Source organism: Mya arenaria, chromosome 12 (genome assembly GCF_026914265.1).
Source record: "Mya arenaria isolate MELC-2E11 chromosome 12, ASM2691426v1".
NCBI lineage: Eukaryota > Metazoa > Mollusca > Bivalvia > Myida > Myidae > Mya > Mya arenaria.
The window spans coordinates 11,847,724-11,864,744 of NC_069133.1; the positions used below are offsets into that span (position 1 = coordinate 11,847,724).

The 17,021-nt window shown below is 33.8% G+C and overlaps 1 protein-coding gene and 1 long non-coding RNA gene across 2 annotated transcripts in view; both read left to right on the top strand.

The window, feature by feature from the left end:
- The first annotated feature begins 5,818 nt into the window (after positions 1 to 5,818).
- Positions 5,819 to 8,621, top strand: LOC128212536 (uncharacterized). Its single transcript, XR_008257474.1, has 4 exons — positions 5,819 to 5,975; positions 7,315 to 7,448; positions 8,028 to 8,125; positions 8,401 to 8,621. It is a non-coding gene; the product is annotated as an uncharacterized LOC128212536 (long non-coding RNA).
- Positions 8,622 to 14,034: 5,413 nt separating this feature from the next.
- Positions 14,035 to 17,021, top strand: part of LOC128211414 (equilibrative nucleoside transporter 1-like) — a 39,523-nt gene continuing 36,536 nt past the window's right edge. Inside the window, exon 1 of the mRNA XM_052916179.1 lies at positions 14,035 to 14,284. The gene's annotated coding sequence lies outside the window, so the exon portion shown is untranslated. The remainder of the gene's footprint in view (positions 14,285 to 17,021) is intronic.

The following is a 17,021-nucleotide window of genomic DNA, read 5'->3' on the forward strand; positions in this document are numbered from 1 at the left end:
GATTGTATAGCTCAGAAATTGAAAAATCTTAGTACTATTGATCATATTTTTCCATGAAAATGTTGATTGATTTTTATTTGGCTAAACGTAAGAGATTGTACTGTGCTTTTGTTGATTATAGAAAAGCTTTTGATAGCATCGATAAAACTGCACTTTGGAGGAAATTGTTAAGCCGTTATATTGATGGTAATGTTCTAAGAGTAATATACAATATTTATGCAAAAGCTAAGTCATGTGTTAAAGTTAATAATGTTTTATCTGATACATTTTGTAGTGTCATAGGTGTCCGGCAAGGGGAAATCTTTCCCCAATATTGTTTTCTATATTTCTGAATGATTTAGTCTCGTATATGTCTAGTCAGTGTGAAGGTCTTAACTTCCTTTCCTTTGCATGTTAATACTGATAAGACTAAAGTTGAATTTTTTCACGAGGTAAATTGAGAAATAAGCCTGTTTTCTACTTTAACAATGCTCTATTAGAGGCAGTAGATGATTTTAGTTATCTTGGTGTAAAGTTCCATTATAATGGTAAGTTTGGCAAAACTAAGAAACATTTGACTGATCAAGCACGTAAAGCTATGTTTAGTGTTATGACTAAAGTTAAGAAACTTTGTTTACCTGTTGATATTCAACTACAGTTATTTGATAGTATGTTAAGTCCTATTTTATTATATGGGTCTGAGGTTTGGGGATATGAGAATATTGCTATTATATCTCAATTTCAACTCAAATTTTACAAATATATGTTAAAATTAAAAATGTCAACTCCCACCTTTATGGTGTTGGGTGAGTTGGGAGCTTGTCCTATTGAAAACAAAGTTTATTCCAGTATGTTGAATTTTTGGAGTACATTAGTCAATGGTAATCAAGATAGAATTAGTTCAATTTTGTATCGAACTATGTATAATTTACATGAAAAGGGTATTCTACATTGTGAATGGATTGTCAAAATTAAAAATAGTCTAGATAACATTGGATGTTCAGAGTATTGGATTATGCAGAGTATACCTAATTTAAAATTATTTTAAGAATAAAGTGAATTCTGCATTGTATGATCAATATCTACAAAATTGGCATAGCAGTGTTTATGATTCTCCTAAACTATAGGATTTATAAAATTGAAATGAAACTGGAGAATTATCTGCAATGTTTGCCAAAAAACTTGGCCATTGATCTTTGTAGATTTAGATGCCTTAATTTTAATTTACCTATAGAAAAGGGTCGTTTCTATCGCATTGAAAGAGGAAAAAGGCTTTGTACACTGTGTGATAGACAAGAATTAGGAGACGAATTTCATTATATTTTTAATTGTAATCACTTTATTTATGAAAGACGTAAATATGTTAATCATAACTTCTATAAATATCCAAACATTTTGAACTATAAAAAGTTATTGTGTAGTACTGATCAAAAATACATTGATAAAGCTAGCACTCTTTGCAAATATAATAATGCTGAATTTTATTTGAATCATCTTCCTTAATTTTATTCTAAAAATTCTTTTCATGATATGCTGATATGTTTTTTTGTTGTTTTTTTTTTTTTTGCTGTTCATTTTCATATTTCTATTTTTTTTGCTGTTTTATGTTTTTGATACCTCTCATGCCCATGTGGGCCAAGAGTATGAATAAAACTTTAAACTTGACGATTTCTATTTGCTACTTAATTGGCGCTGGGTTAGTATAGAAACTTTAGATTTGGCTTTTATTGGTCACAATTGTATTTTAGGGCACCTAAGTTGCAACGGGTTTGATAAGGTTACTTAATTGGCATAATTGGGTGTTTGGGAATGAAATTGTTAGAAATGATAATCATGGTTTTATTGGCCATTGATGGATATTGCCAATATAAAAATGATGGTATGTGACTGTGTGTGCTCTGAAACAACACCTGGATTTACGGGACACTTCGGGAAGCTGTGAATGCAATAGTTAGACATTGTTTTGCATTGAATGGGCAACATCCAGTTTAGAGAGGGTAAATTGGTATGTCTGTAAAGGGCATAGCTGCATTTTTTTCTATGAGTCTGCAACATTCGCGTCAAAGAAGGATTTATTGAACTCTTAAAGAACTTGGATGAAGCTGTTCTGAGGAGGGGATGTATTTGCCACTGACTAGGCTACATTTGAACATAGATTAAATAAATTAAGCAATGTATGGTAGACTCAAACCTTTTTCTGGTTTGTTTTGCACTTTAAAGGCACGATACTGTAGCCACAATGGAGCTGAGTCAGGCTTGGATGGAGCTATCTTGTGGTGTACATGTGTATTTTGTTATAGAAGGATTTTAATAAAAAAACTAATGCATAAGAAAGATATTGAGATTTCTTACGGCAAGCCCATTCATGATTTGAAGTCTACTTTAAACACTTTCATGGTTGCTTTATTTGAAACAAAAGCACGTTGATGTTCTGATTGTATTACACTTAAGGGCCTTCCACTGTGCAAACGTGGGTGGGGGAGGCCAAAAATTAAAACGTTTCAAAAGTTCATGTTTTATTTAGTTTTAAGGAACAAACGGTTTAGGGAGTAAAACATATATCCTTTGCCACAAGGTTTTGGGTTATAAGGATTTGAACAAATTTTACGAAATATTATTTTCAGATTATTCTTTTTTGCATTTGCATTCTTTTTTTTTGGAAAAAAATTGTCGATAATATAACTGTTTTCGAGTTAAATGCCTTGAACTACCTCATGAACATTGTCTTGTGAGTTCTTGATGCTATCTTTATAACTAAGACAGAAAATCATTAAAATAATGCAAAAATAGTGGATGAAAAATCATTTCCTTGTTACAAAATGCAAATATCTGTCTTAAAATAGCTGCAATCAACACAAAGACTCAATATGTTGTTGATTGAATAGTACTGATTATTTTGACACAGTTCATGTTGTATAAAGACATTTCCCATTTCCATAAAAATGCAAATGCTTTTTAATTAGAAATCCAATAAAATCTTTTCGTAAAAAATGCTCAACTCCTAATTCTAGCTATGCATATTCCAACGGATATATGTATTATGATTGCTATATATTGAACCACAAAACTAAATAAAAAAAAGGATTATTATATTATTATAAACATTTTATATATTGGTCTTTCAAACGACTTTTGGACTATGGGATGGCCTTTAATAATTGTGACAAGGAAGGGAAGTAACTGCTGTGACATTTAATCAGCATTGTGAGGTTAAACCATCGACTGCTGTGGTATGACTAAAATACGAAAATAGGTTATTCACAGTTTTCCTTAGACTGGTACCCTATGTTACTTTTTGGTGAAAATCTAACGTCTCTTTTTGGAGAAAAGAGAATGAGGGTACCAGTCTAGCTTCCCTCACATATTGAAGATGAAAAGTAAAAACGCTTTATTGGTCCGTTTAGCAACCACTAATAATTCTTGTAAATATTTTTAAAAGTTAAACCGACCATGAATTACATATGCACAGTAAGTTATTAAACGTTTCATAAATGCGCCAACCATCTTAAAAAATCTGGATGGATCATTATGGACGCAAACCGCAACCGTGAGAACAGCAAGAATGCTCACTGTGATGTGTATTTAAAATATTGAAGAAAGCCATCAAGTTCAGTGTTAAAAAGTAACAAATCCTTAATATATTGTATTATTTTCAAAATTTTATTTCATTGATCTAAACGCTTTCTTATGCCTTATTTAATAAAATTGACCCCCCGCATCCCCCCACCTCAAAAACAAACGCACCCTAATAAAATTATTCATTTTTCTATTCATCTCCAGCTCAACTTTCTTATATTTTAAATGTAAAACAAAATAATAAATGTCATAACTCTTTAATACCTATTTTTTTGCCTATTTTCGCTCATACACTAACACTCCTATTGTCGCCACTTAAAAAAAAACTGAAAAAAATATTATTAAAATATCAGCATACAGTAATATATATTTATTTTTTTAATAACAAAGAAATCTTTTTCATAACTAACTTTTATCTAAAATCCTATTTTCGCGAAAATAAGCCTCATTTAGTTTATGTTGGCTCTAAAATATCTTGAATTATGTGGATGAACGTTACCGTTGTTTCTTCGCCGATTTGTTTAGTTTTTCTTTATTTTTATTTTGGAACTACTTTCTTCGTAGAGTAACAAGTTTTGATTGGTTAATATTGTTGTTTTTATGTTTAGCGCGAACTCAAATTTTCTTCGTGTTTTTTTTCTTTACTTATCTTCATTCTGTATTTGGTTTAAAAGCGGATCGCATCGTTAATTGGAGAAAAATATAAAATTTTCCCTCCATACCATCCCTTTTCTTTTTTCTTCATAAATTCAGGTTTAAATTTTATTTTTTATTATGTGATTTATACATTAATTGTGTTATGATTAATATTATAAAATCATTACATGTTTGATTTAGATTGTGTTTGTGCGAATTATATTTTGTGTTTATATATATGTGACTTAGCATGTTTATGTTTGTATGTTATGATATGTTTGTCGCATGATATTATTTTTTTTCACATTTAGTTTTGCTGGCTTCAGTTATGTTTATCAATGTTGATTGATATCAATTTGTGTGTTATTTACTGTTTGCTTGCTAAATGTTTTGTTGCTAAATGTTCTGTAACCTGTACTGCCTATATCTTGAATAATATTTCTATTAATCTGTCAGACTTGTTTTCCTTTATCTTATAAACTTGTGATTACACATAATTTTCGTATTTAAGGAAAAAATCTTATTTTCGCGAAAATAACCTGTTTTCGTATTTTAGTCATTGTACACACATCGGAACACCTCGGTCTATCTCGAAGTTTGCCGGAGATGGCCGAGTTGTTACATGGTTAGCGCTAAAGATCATACCAATACCCATTCGGGGATCAAGACAAATCGGCCCCTTACCAAATCGGCCTACTACCAAATCGGCCCCTAAGACGTTTCGGCCCTGCCATTTCGTCCCCTTAATTAAAATGACTCGAGATGTTTCGGCCCCTTAGTGATTTTCAACAGAGACATTTCGGCCCCTTAATTTTATTTTATTTTTTATCTTGAATATAAAGAAAAACATTGTAGGTCGTCTCAGGAAGTTTTCTGCCGGTCGGTCAACCCTGCAGTTTTACGTTTTGCTGAGTCTGCTGCTGAGGGAATCCAAAATGGTGAAGGTAAAACATCAACTGGTGTCGGAGGCAGTCCTTGGCCGTCAGCGTCGAGAGCGCTACAGAGACATCGACGCCAGGATCATGGATGAGTGGGACTCATACGATTCGCATGAGGTCACCTGCGAAGAGTTCCTGAAAAATGTTGGTGCCATCTACGGCGGCCGATAGGTGTTTGGTCAAGACTGATGTTAGACAATGGACATGTCATTATACATATTATTAGCAACATAGTTATGTATAACATTTAAAGATTATTTAAAAAAAATAAGTTTAAACATTTCTTCTTCAACTCTATTTCGTTTTATAAAAATATCTCCGAGATTCTCGTGAATAAATCTTTTCAAGTGTACAGATATTTTCTTTAAATCTATTTTTATCCATACCTTTGTATGCAATGCATGTATACAGTATAGCTTTGTCTTTTATTAAAATAAAAAAAATGAAATTACATGTTTTTTTACTAATATTTAGAAATAAAAAAAATAAAATAAAAATAAGGGCCGAAACGTCTCGGTAATCTGGGGCCGAAACGTCTACGTGATGGGGACGATTTGGTAAGGGGCCGAAAAGGCAACCGTTTGAGCTAGGGGCCGATTTGGTAAGGGGCCGATTTGTCTGGTAGCCCCCATTCGGAACTCCTCGGCCATTTTTTTCAAAAACAACCTCGTTGTTTTCGATAAAATGGCCGAGGAGCTCCGAATGACCAATACCGAATCGACACAAGCAAAGATCATACAGATGGAAATACAATTTAAATTGTTGTCTGCCACCATAAATCTAAACATGTACGAAAAATGTTTCTTTTCATTCCTTGGATGTGCAAGAAAATCTTTTATGTATCAGGTAAGTTTAACAAATAAGATACTGAGTAACTGGATTACATGTTTTGTTTTTTAACTTGTCAGCAAGGTTACCAAGTATTGGAAATTACTAGACTTTTAAATTAAATACTGTAGCTATTTTTTAGTTCTGAGTGATGATCAAAAGTCAATTTACCACCTGTTATACTATTTTTTGTCTACAGTCTAAGTGATGATCAATCGCTAGTCAATAATTGTATTTTTTGTCGTTAGTGACTTTTACGTTCTGAGTGGATAGTGGATATCACTATTTTTCTGTCTTTTCCTACTTTTACGTTCTAAGTGATGATCAATAGCTAGTTAATATTACTATTTTTCTGTCGTTTCCTTCTTTTACGTTATGAGTGATGATCAATAGCTAGTTAATATTACTATTTTTCTGTCGTTTCCTACTTTTACATTCTAAGTGATGATCAATAGCCAGTTAATATTACTATTTTTCTGTCGTTTCCTTCTTTTATGTTTTGAGTGATGATCAATAGCAGTCGATATTACTATTTTTCTGTCGTTTCCTTCTTTTACGTTCTGAGTGATGATCATTAGCCGGTCAATATTACTATTTTTCTGTCTTTTCCTACTTTTACGTTCTGAGTGATGATCAATAGCCGGTCGATATTACTATTTTTTGTCGTTTTTGACTTTTAAATTCTGAGTGATGATCAATAGCCAGTTAATATTACTATTTTTTGTCGTTTTTGACTTTCTCGTTCTGAGTGATGATCATTAGCCAATTAATATTACTATTTTTTGTCGTTTTTGACTTTAACGTTCTGAATGATGATCAATAGCTGGTTAATATTACTATATTTTGTCGTTTTTTGACTTTTACGTTCTGAGTGATGATCAATAGCCAGTCGATATTACTATTTTTTGTCGTTTCTGACTTTTACGTTCTGAGTGATGATCATTGGCCAGTCGATATTACTATTTTTTGTCGTTTCTGACTTTTACGTTCTGAGTGATGATCATTAGCCAGTCGATATTACTAATTTTTGTCGTTTTTGACTTTTACGTTCTGAGTGATGATCATTAGCCAGTCGATATTACTATTTTTTGTTGTTTCTGACTTTTACGTTCTGAGTGATGATCATTAGCCAGTCAATAATGAATATTACTATTTTTTGTTGTTTTTTACTTTAACTTTCTGAGTTATAAACAAAAGCCAGTCATTAATGATGTTTTTTTGTTATTTATGAATTTTACGTTCTGAGTGATGATCATTAGCCGGTCAATAATACTATTTTTCTGTATTTTTCTTACTTTTATGTTCTGAATGGTGATATATTTAAGTGCAATATTTGATTTAATTGATTTTATTACAGATTGTATAGTTCCTAGTAATGAGAAATGGCTAGATGTTATACAATATCATACTTCATGATGTCACCAACAATGTCATGTTCTGAGTATTGGGAAATAGTTGGAGACTCAGCAGTGCAGAAACTAGTTTACTCAGGTATGTTAAATGGCTGCTAGGTTGCTGTTTGAAAAAATAGTATGCAGATGTGCAAGTGACATTGTGCAACTTTGGGCGTTGGAGATAATTGTTACAATTTTTGAAGATTTAATACTTTAACTATTCTTATGTTTCTATAGCAACCATGGCTCTCATCCTTAAAGCATTGCAATTGGCTTTTTAAAAAGACCTGATTGTTTGATAATACCTTAATGCATCATTAACTTTTTCTTTATTTATGTTCCATAAAGATTCTATTATCAAAATTAATATTACTAGCTTTAATAATTATTGACATTTCATTTGACTTTTGACATGTCTTTTGAGTGCTTCCTTAGTCATTAATGTGTAATCATTCAGGGCCCTTATCGCATTCTGTAATGGCTCATTCGTCTACAGTATGGCCAAAGGTTTATACTATTCATCCATGTATTTGTAAAAGAAATGTTTGCATTTTAAAGAGTGTCAGTCAAAAAATAAATGAGCATAATAACCTTGAAGTGATCAGTTACAAAAGTTGTTATCTTCCAAGCATGGAATATAGCCACATGCAAGTCATGTTCTGCTCTATATTTACAGAATGTTTGTTCCAACTCACGGATGATATTGTCAGATAAGAGCACATTGGCAAGTTGCAGACGTTGACTTTCTGAATTACAGAAAATAGTTTCAGTCAGGTATTGTACATCATGATTGGCATATATATTAAAAATTTAGTTTTGAACAAAAATTAGCAAAAATGTTTTTTGATAGAGAAATTACAGTGCTTTTCAAGAACATTTTCATTAACAAATTAGACATAAATCTCATTGAGATTTTATTTTACATGTTGCAATGCAAAAACAACCAAAATGGACAGTATATACTTAAGTATACATGAATGGACCAAAACTGCCAAACTAATGGAAATTTGTAGTATTTTTCTTTATATCTTCTTTTGTTTGTGTTTCAGGATACCAGAAAGCATCAGGACTTCCAGGGCATGGCTATAGCTCCTCCTGAAAGAACATTAGAAACACTTGATTATTTGTGTGAAATACTTTGAAATAAAAAAAGACTCTTTCTGCATGATTTAATTCCTAAAGAAAATCAATAAACCTGAAGAATGATTTATATATATATTTATATACCGGTATATGTAAAAATATGTTCCAATAAAAGTGTCAATTATTACATTTATCTTTTTAATTTGAATTGCTATGTCAGTATGGATTAAAACCTCTGAAAAATAAAGACAATGGAAATATTAACAGAATCTGGATTTAAACTAGAGATTTTTTTATAGTCAAGTTAAATGTCCATCCTGGTCACCTTATTTCCATACTTATGTAGCAGATACTTCATTTGCTATGTTTGTATCAGAAACATGAATTTCTGATGCTTCTGAAATTTTAACTTTATTAAACAAAAAAATAACAATTCAAGAGAAATATGTATCATGTATGTGAAATGAAATGATGGCTGCTATTTCTCAGTAGTTAAACATTTATCTGAAAATACAATATTATGTATGTATGTTGGTTTTAAAACAAATCATTATAAAACAGAATATTTCTGAAAAGTATCAAATGATATGAAGCATAATCAAGCATACCAATGTATCATTATCAATTACAAATGAAAAGAAGATCATAGAAAAAACTGTTACCCAAAATTGTTTTCTATAAAATTCAAAATTTGTTTTTTCTTATTCTAAATGTGGGGAACAGTATACAATCACAAACAGTTGAAGCAATAATTTGAAACATGAATAGAAGGTGTACAAAGAAATGTTGTTGAGCCTGCTCCTCATATGAGTGAAGTTGGGAAAATATCCGGCTAATAATACATTTTACCTCTCACAATATGTGATTACGATACCATACATGTAAGGTAGCAAGGACATCTGAACAACGAAGCTAGTGTGAATACTTCTATTTGAATTATATTGTTTAATTCCATTCCTTTGTTGTTATTTTCCTCTTCATCCACTTCATCGAGCTTCACAGTTTCTTGTCTGGTGAATCATCAATGCAGATAGTACATTACATAATTGGTAGGAAAACTAATTTTCACTGCCAACATGATTACTACCGACATCAACATAAAATTCCTGTCAAAGCTGTAACCTTTTATTTATACCTTCCATTCTATCATTTTCTTTGTAAATTTGTTATTATCGATATATTGTCCTTTGTTTGACAAATTTCATTTCCAGTTTCTTTCTAGCATATGTTTCTACATTCTCCAGATCATTAGGCGACTGGTCCATGTTCTTTCTAGCCCTTAGAAGGTGGTTTCGAATGTTTCTGCTGTTCAGAAAAAACTTTTGTTGGCCACACTTATGCCAGGCAGACAAAGTGTCCTGACATTCTCCTTTAGGTGTTTCTTCACACTCCCAGTGTATGTTATGCATCAGACAATTGTAACCACGCCGCCCCCCAGGTCCGGGGAATAGCGGGGACTGACTTTCGGTCCAGCCAACCCTGGGTGCAAATCCCCGTCCTGTGGGGATGAACTGATGGTAAAATCCCCGCCAAATGCCCCCAACCCTGGGGACGCTAGGTAAGGCCCATTCGCCACTATGTTTAGCGCGAAGACAAAACCACGGCATTCACCCTGGCACTGCAGGGCCACCTGGAAGATAAAAACACGGCCCATTTCGAATAGCTTATAAATCTTTGCAAAGACCCTTTCATCCATGGGCTCAGATAGTCCAGCAGCATTTGCAAGGCAATGTCATTTATAACTTTGTATATGATTTCATAGAAGTCTATATTTACCATTTGCCGATATTTGAGGACTAATAATAAAATTAAAATCAATCAGCATGTTTGCACTTGACCCCATCTGTAACATTTACATTTGTTTATTTAAAACTTTTAACCAACAAAATCCTTTACCTTTATATTATTACGAGAGTAAGTTATTTCAATGTATATACATATTTTGTATAAACATGTTGATTATATAGTGTTACTTTCAATATAAACTATCTTTATCATTAACTTCAGTGAAATCCCCGCCCCGCACCCCTATGACCCTAGGATAGGCCAAATTCCACCTTTTATGGCGCAGACAAAACCACTGCATTCCTCCGGCACTGCGGGGCCACATAGAAGTAAAAACATGGCCCATTTCCAGTATACCACCTGACCTGGTGGGGCTGTGGATACAACTGACTGGTGCATAACACATTCACTTGGCACTGCGGAGCTACCTTGAAAGTTAAAACACGGCCAATTTCCAGACTATCCCCAGACCTGGGGGGACCGTGGTTACAACTGACTGATCAAATAATGCATAGATCCTTCCCATAGTACTTTAAAACACTTCCCATACAGACAAGCAAACAAACCCGCTCTCATCACAATTAAGTGATAATAATTTTCTTCCGAGTGGCAGTTATCATAAATTTGGGCTTTTAAATGCTGTTAAAACGTATATGGTTATCTAAAGCATTAGTCTTTTTTAACATCACTCAATGACAGTCTGTCACAACAAAATAATTATAAATGGTGAGCTCAAACATTGAGCTTGACATTCTTGAACCACTGTACAGGCTATTTTTCATCGCCCAGAACTAATCTTTCAGTGAAATCACCATATGGTTGGCTAAAACATTAGCAAAAGCAAGAATGCTTGAATCAAAGTATTGAAATCTTCATATGCCTGAATGTTGGAGTTGATTTTCCGCAACATTGTCAACACTGTAAGCAGCCATGAACGTCGTTTGTAACCTCCTCTTCTAAGAGTTCAAGCTGCAGACAACAGTTTATAAACATTATGATCTTTTGAGCGAATAATGTTATGATCATTAGTGTTTACGTTGTTTACACGTGTGGGAAGGAAAGAGAAAAAGCGCGTTTGTTTACATCCTGGAAACCTAAAGATATCTTAAACAGTGGTAAAATCTTAGTTAACTGTCATTCATATATTTATATAGGATTAAATGAGCGAACTGTCACAATAATTCAATTATTTTAAAGACTGTAAAACCTGTCGATTTCTTGTGAAACACTAACATGATACATCTATTTACCGCCAAATTCTGAAGTAGAGTATACTTATGCACCAGTCAATTGTAACTACGCCCCAACCCCCAAGGTTCGGGGAATAGCGGCGCCTTTGACTTTCGGTCCAGCCAAGCACAGGTAAAATCCCCGCCGTGGGGCGATGGCCTGCTGGTAAAATCGCTGTCAAATGCCCCCGCACCCCAGGTAAGGCCAATTTCCCGCTATTTTTGGCGTGAAGACAAAACCACCACATTCACCTGGCACTGTAGAGCCACCTGGAAGGTAAAAACACAGCTCATTTCCGCAGCTTTCCCCGGTTTATCCCCGACCAAAACAAAAGTTTCCTCGGTCAAAATGGAAATGTATCTGACATGTCCGACTGTCCGACGGACATTCGCATTGACTGCATAAGGCCCAAAAAAAAAATGTTTGGTTAACTTAGGGTTACATCCTTTTCAAAAATAGGTTGGGTATACGTAGGTAGGCTTTTTTTATTTATTTTTTATAAGGCTTTATATAAGAATACATGCAAGCCTGCCACGCAGAGGGTCAGAATTTTCGATCCGTACCGGAAACACATGATTGATATTTTTTTGCATATCTAAAATTATCAATTTATGGAAAAATTGACGTAGAAAACGCACTTGTACATTTCACCAAAAAGCGCATGCGACGTTGTTCACTGACGTCATAAAGCGCAGTAATTTTAAATCACTATTGACGTCAAATAGTTCCTCTAAAAATCACGTTTTTACTAATATTTATTGTCAATTTTATTCAAAAGCTTTGCATACTTATATATTTGATTGTGCTTTATTGAAATGGCATAATTTACTTTTCATAAACCATACAAAAAAAGAAATCAGAAGTGACGCGTTGTTGCGCGTGACTCATCTTACATGGGGGGTAAGACGGGTTTTTCTAGCACTGGTCACATGACCGAAAACACACGTCTGGTATGTAAGAATGTCATTTTCATCATTGGATAATGGTGTTAAAGTAATCTTCTGTCTTAACTGACTATAAAAACGGAAGGGTTGGGGCCTATTCCGTAGGTAGGGTCAGGTAACCCGAACAAAATGTACTTTTTTAGGCCTAAGCATGACGACCAGGAAGTGATCATTCTCCGCTTTACGTTGCGTCCCCGCTTTATGTTGGGTGAAAACATACTCACGTTCAGCAATAGGCCTGTCATCAAGACTAAACAACCTAATGGGGCTGAACAGGTGCCCCCCATATATTTTGGGATCAGTGGGACAAAGGTTGAGGTCCTGGTGACATTGAGCTATTAAAAAATCTGATCAATAATTGAAGGACAATTGGGTCAAGGAAACTCAGCTTTGTAGGCAGTTTGATCATGATTAGCAGATGAACCCTAATAGTTTGGTATCAGTGGGTCAAAGGTAAAGGCTGTGGTGACCTAGAGCTGCAAATTCCTTTCTGATCAATTACTTATGAATGCTTAGGCACAGGACCTCAAACTTTGTAAGCAGGTTTGTCATGATTATCAGATTAAACCTTATTGATTTTATGTCAGTGGGTCAAAGGCCAGTGACCTTGAGCTGAAAATTCCTTTCCGATCAATAACTTGTGAATGCTTAGGCACAGGGACCTCAAACTTGGAAGACAGGTTTGTTATGATTAGCAGATTAAACCCTATGATTTTTTATGGAAGTAGGTCAAAGGTTAAGGTTGTGGTGACATTGAGCTGATAATCTGTCTCTTATCAATAACTGAGAACGTTAGACCCCGTTATCTCAAACTTGGTACACGCAGGTTATTCATGACCAGCAGTTGAACCCTAATGATTAAAGGTCAGTTGGTGAAAGGTGAAGGTGATCTTGGGCTGATAATCTGTTTCCGATCAATAATTAAAGAATGCTCGGTCCCTGTGACCTCTAAGTTTGTAGGCAGGTTAATCATAACCAGTAGATGACCCCTATTTTCTTAGGTCAGGTTGTCAAAGATCAAGTTAATGAACCTCTTGAGTTGAAAATTTGTTTCTGATCAATGACTAACAGTAGAATGCTTGGGCCCAGAGACCTCAAACTTGGTGGGATGATTGGTCTTGACCAACAGATTAAATCTAGAGATTTTGAAGTCTGAGAGGGAAAGGTAAGGTTAAAAACTGATGACACTTGAATCCTGGCAAAATTTTCTCAAACATTATGGCACAATCCTTGACATTTTGTTAATATTTCATTAATTTAAGCATCATTTTTTAAGGGAAAAGCATACTTACCATATAAACAATATTAAGATTATATTTCCTTTGTTAGTTTGGAAATAATTAAACAAATGATAAGAAGTTGTGCGTCAGGCTTGTCCTTGAAACTGCTCTTATATTTACATTTTTTGAGAACAGGTATGGCAAGGCCAGTGTGAAGGTTGCATGTAGCTTCCATTTTCAATTAATCTATCATTAACAATTTGACCAAAGTCACATAATATGTAATCCATCAGTAACCTTATAACTAATATTGGTCCAGCAGGAAGTGGGTATTGATTAGTACCAGATATACTATCTGATAAATGTTATTGGGTATATATTAGTAAGTGTATGATAGTCTGATACTTGCTAATACATGTTGTTTACAATGTAGTTAGTGAAGGTCACCTGCTATGTTATTCAATGGTAAAACCTGCTATGGAATATATTGATATATTGAGGATTAATAATATATTATATAGAGTTCTCTTAGAGCTACAAAATGTCACTGTGTGATGATGCAACCGCAAGTAAATTGGTTTTGGATTATTGGAGAAACTTGCCAACCACTGTGACAGTTTCAGGTCAGACTGTACATGTACGAATGTATTAATGCTGGATTGTTTACATTGGTAGGTTGTTTTGTTTGTTTTCTTTTTATGTAGGTCACTTTCTTGATAAATATTGACTTTCAAGTGTTTCAATATGTTTTTTATATGTCAGGGTTAGGTGTTCCCTGGTGTAAATAATGAGGTGATTTATTTTGAGGTTGTAAGTGTAAACATACATGTGTTGTGATGCTTTCATTTTGTTCTATATATAAATGTGTTAAGCAGATAACTGTGTTACTATTTAAGTGTTGTATGTAAATCTGTTCTGTCCGTCCAGAATGTTTTTCTCTTCTTTTAAAGCTGCACTCTCACAGATATACCATTTGTACAACTTATTTATTTTTTGTCTTAGAAAGAGCAAGTTTTTGCATAAATATCTGCAAACCATATAAGATTGCTGACTAAAAATCAGATCGTAGATTTTCATATTTCGGTTCGAAAATGAATGTTTTATGGCTTAAACCGTTACTAATGGTTTAAGAAAAATGCATAAAACATCAATTTTTGAACTTATATATAAAAATCTGCGATCTAATTTTTTTCAGCAGTCATATTTAACTGGTTTCCATGGATTTTTGCAAAAATTGGCTCGTTCCAAGACAAAAAATAAAAAAGTTGTCAAAACATCCAATCTGTGAGAGTGCAGCTTTAATGGAATGGTGGCAGGCCCCTTTGATAGGGAAAAGTTAGTGTTGTTTTGGCCTACATACCCTACCTATTTTTGAAAAGGATGTTATCTTAACCAAACAATTTGTTTTAGGCCCTATCATGATTCTTAAAATGTTCAGCTTGTTTTCAAACTGTTTTTTTCATGAACCTATTAGGGACATATTCATGAATGGCACTTAATTGCTACAATTGCTAAATGTTAAGGGGGAAAATATATACCTTTTCAGGAGGGGAATCGGGCCGAATTTTGTCCCCAAAAAAGGACAGAAATATAACACTGACCTCGAAATATAATGTAACATAATAGAAGCAATCAACAATGTGGGAGGCTGTTGAAATGCCTCATTGTCAAATCAATACATGACAGCCATTCAGTGTCACTGTAGATATCTGGGCCCATTTGTTCTGCAATTAATGTAAAACTTGTAATTGGCTGAGATTTTCCACATTTAATTTACATCTAATTTATGTAATTTAACTTGTAACAAGTTGAATATATTACCATTCACTTGATTCAGTCTTTGACCAAATTGGCAACAAGCCCATGTAATTTCGTTTTTGACCGTATTTTGTCTGATGGGGAATACATTTTGTTTACATTGCCAGATAAGACCTTGAAGCCTTCATGTCAAGGTTAAAATTGTTATTCCAAAATATTAATTAATAATTTTGAAGGCTGTGCTAATGATCAGAATTTGGATTTAAACATAAGTGTCTGTCAATTAGCTGACCATGTATACATGCTGGGGACAATCGTTCTGATTATAAACTCTTTTAGTAGGCACATGATTTTGTAAATCGCATGAAGGAGAATTTGTCTGATGTTGCTATGATGAAACTCATTAAGCCCATGGTCTTAAGTTTGCTGTTCCAATGGTCTTAAGTTTGCTATTTCCGTGGTCTTAAGTTTGCTATTTCAATGGTCTTAAGTTTGCTATTTCCATGGTCTTAAGTTTGCTATTTCAATGGTCTTAAGTTTGCTATTTCCATGGTCTTAAGTTCGCTATTTCCATGGTCTTAAGTTTACTGTTCCAATGTTCTTAAGTTTGCTATTTCCATTGTCTTAAGTTTGCTGTTCTAATGTTCTTAAGTTTGCTATTTCCATGGTCTTAAGTTTGCTACTTTAATTGTCTTAAGTTTGCTATTTCCATTGTCTTAAATTTGCTATTTCCATGGTCTTAAGTTTGCTACTTCCATGGTCTTAAGTTTGCTATTTTCATTGTCTTAAGTTTGCTATTTCCATGTTCTTAAGTTTGCTACTTCCATGGTTTTAAGTTTACTACTTCCATGGTCTTAAGTTTGCTGTTTCCACGGCCTTGAGTTTGCTATTTCCATTGTCTTAAGTTTGCTACTTCCATGGCCTTAAGTTTGCTGTTTCCATGGCCTTAAGTTTGCTATTTCCATTGTCTTAAGTTTGCTACTTCCATGGTCTTAAGTTTGCTGTTTCCATGGCCTTAAGTTTGCTGTTTCCATGGCCTTAAGTTTGCTATTTCCATTGTCTTAAGTTTGCTACTTCCATGGTCTTTAGTTTGCTGTTTCCATGGCCTTAAGTTTGCTGTTTCCATGGCCTTAAGTTTGCTACTTCCATGGTCTTAAGTTTGCTATTTCCATGGTCTTAAGTTTGCTACTTCCATGATCTTAAGTTTGCTACGTCCATGGTCTTAAGTTTGCTGTTTCCATGGCCTTGAGTTTGCTATTTCCATGGTCTTAAGTTTGCTACTTCCATGGTCTTAAGTTTGCTGTTCCAATGTTCTTAAGTTTGCTATTTACATGGTCTTAAGTTTGCTACTTCCATTGTCTTAAGTTTGCTGTTCCAATGTTCTTAAGTTTGCTATTTCCATGGTCTTAAGTTTGCTATTTTCATTGTCTTAAGTTTGCTATTTCCATGTTCTTAAGTTTGCTACTTCCATGGTTTTAAGTTTACTACTTCCATGGTCTTAAGTTTGCTATTTCCATTGTCTTAAGTTTGCTACTTCCATGATCTTAAGTTTGCTACTTCCATGGCCTTAAGTTTGCTGTTTCCATGGCCTTGAGTTTGCTATTTCCATGGTCTTAAGTTTGCTACTTCCATGGTCTTAAGTTTGCTGTT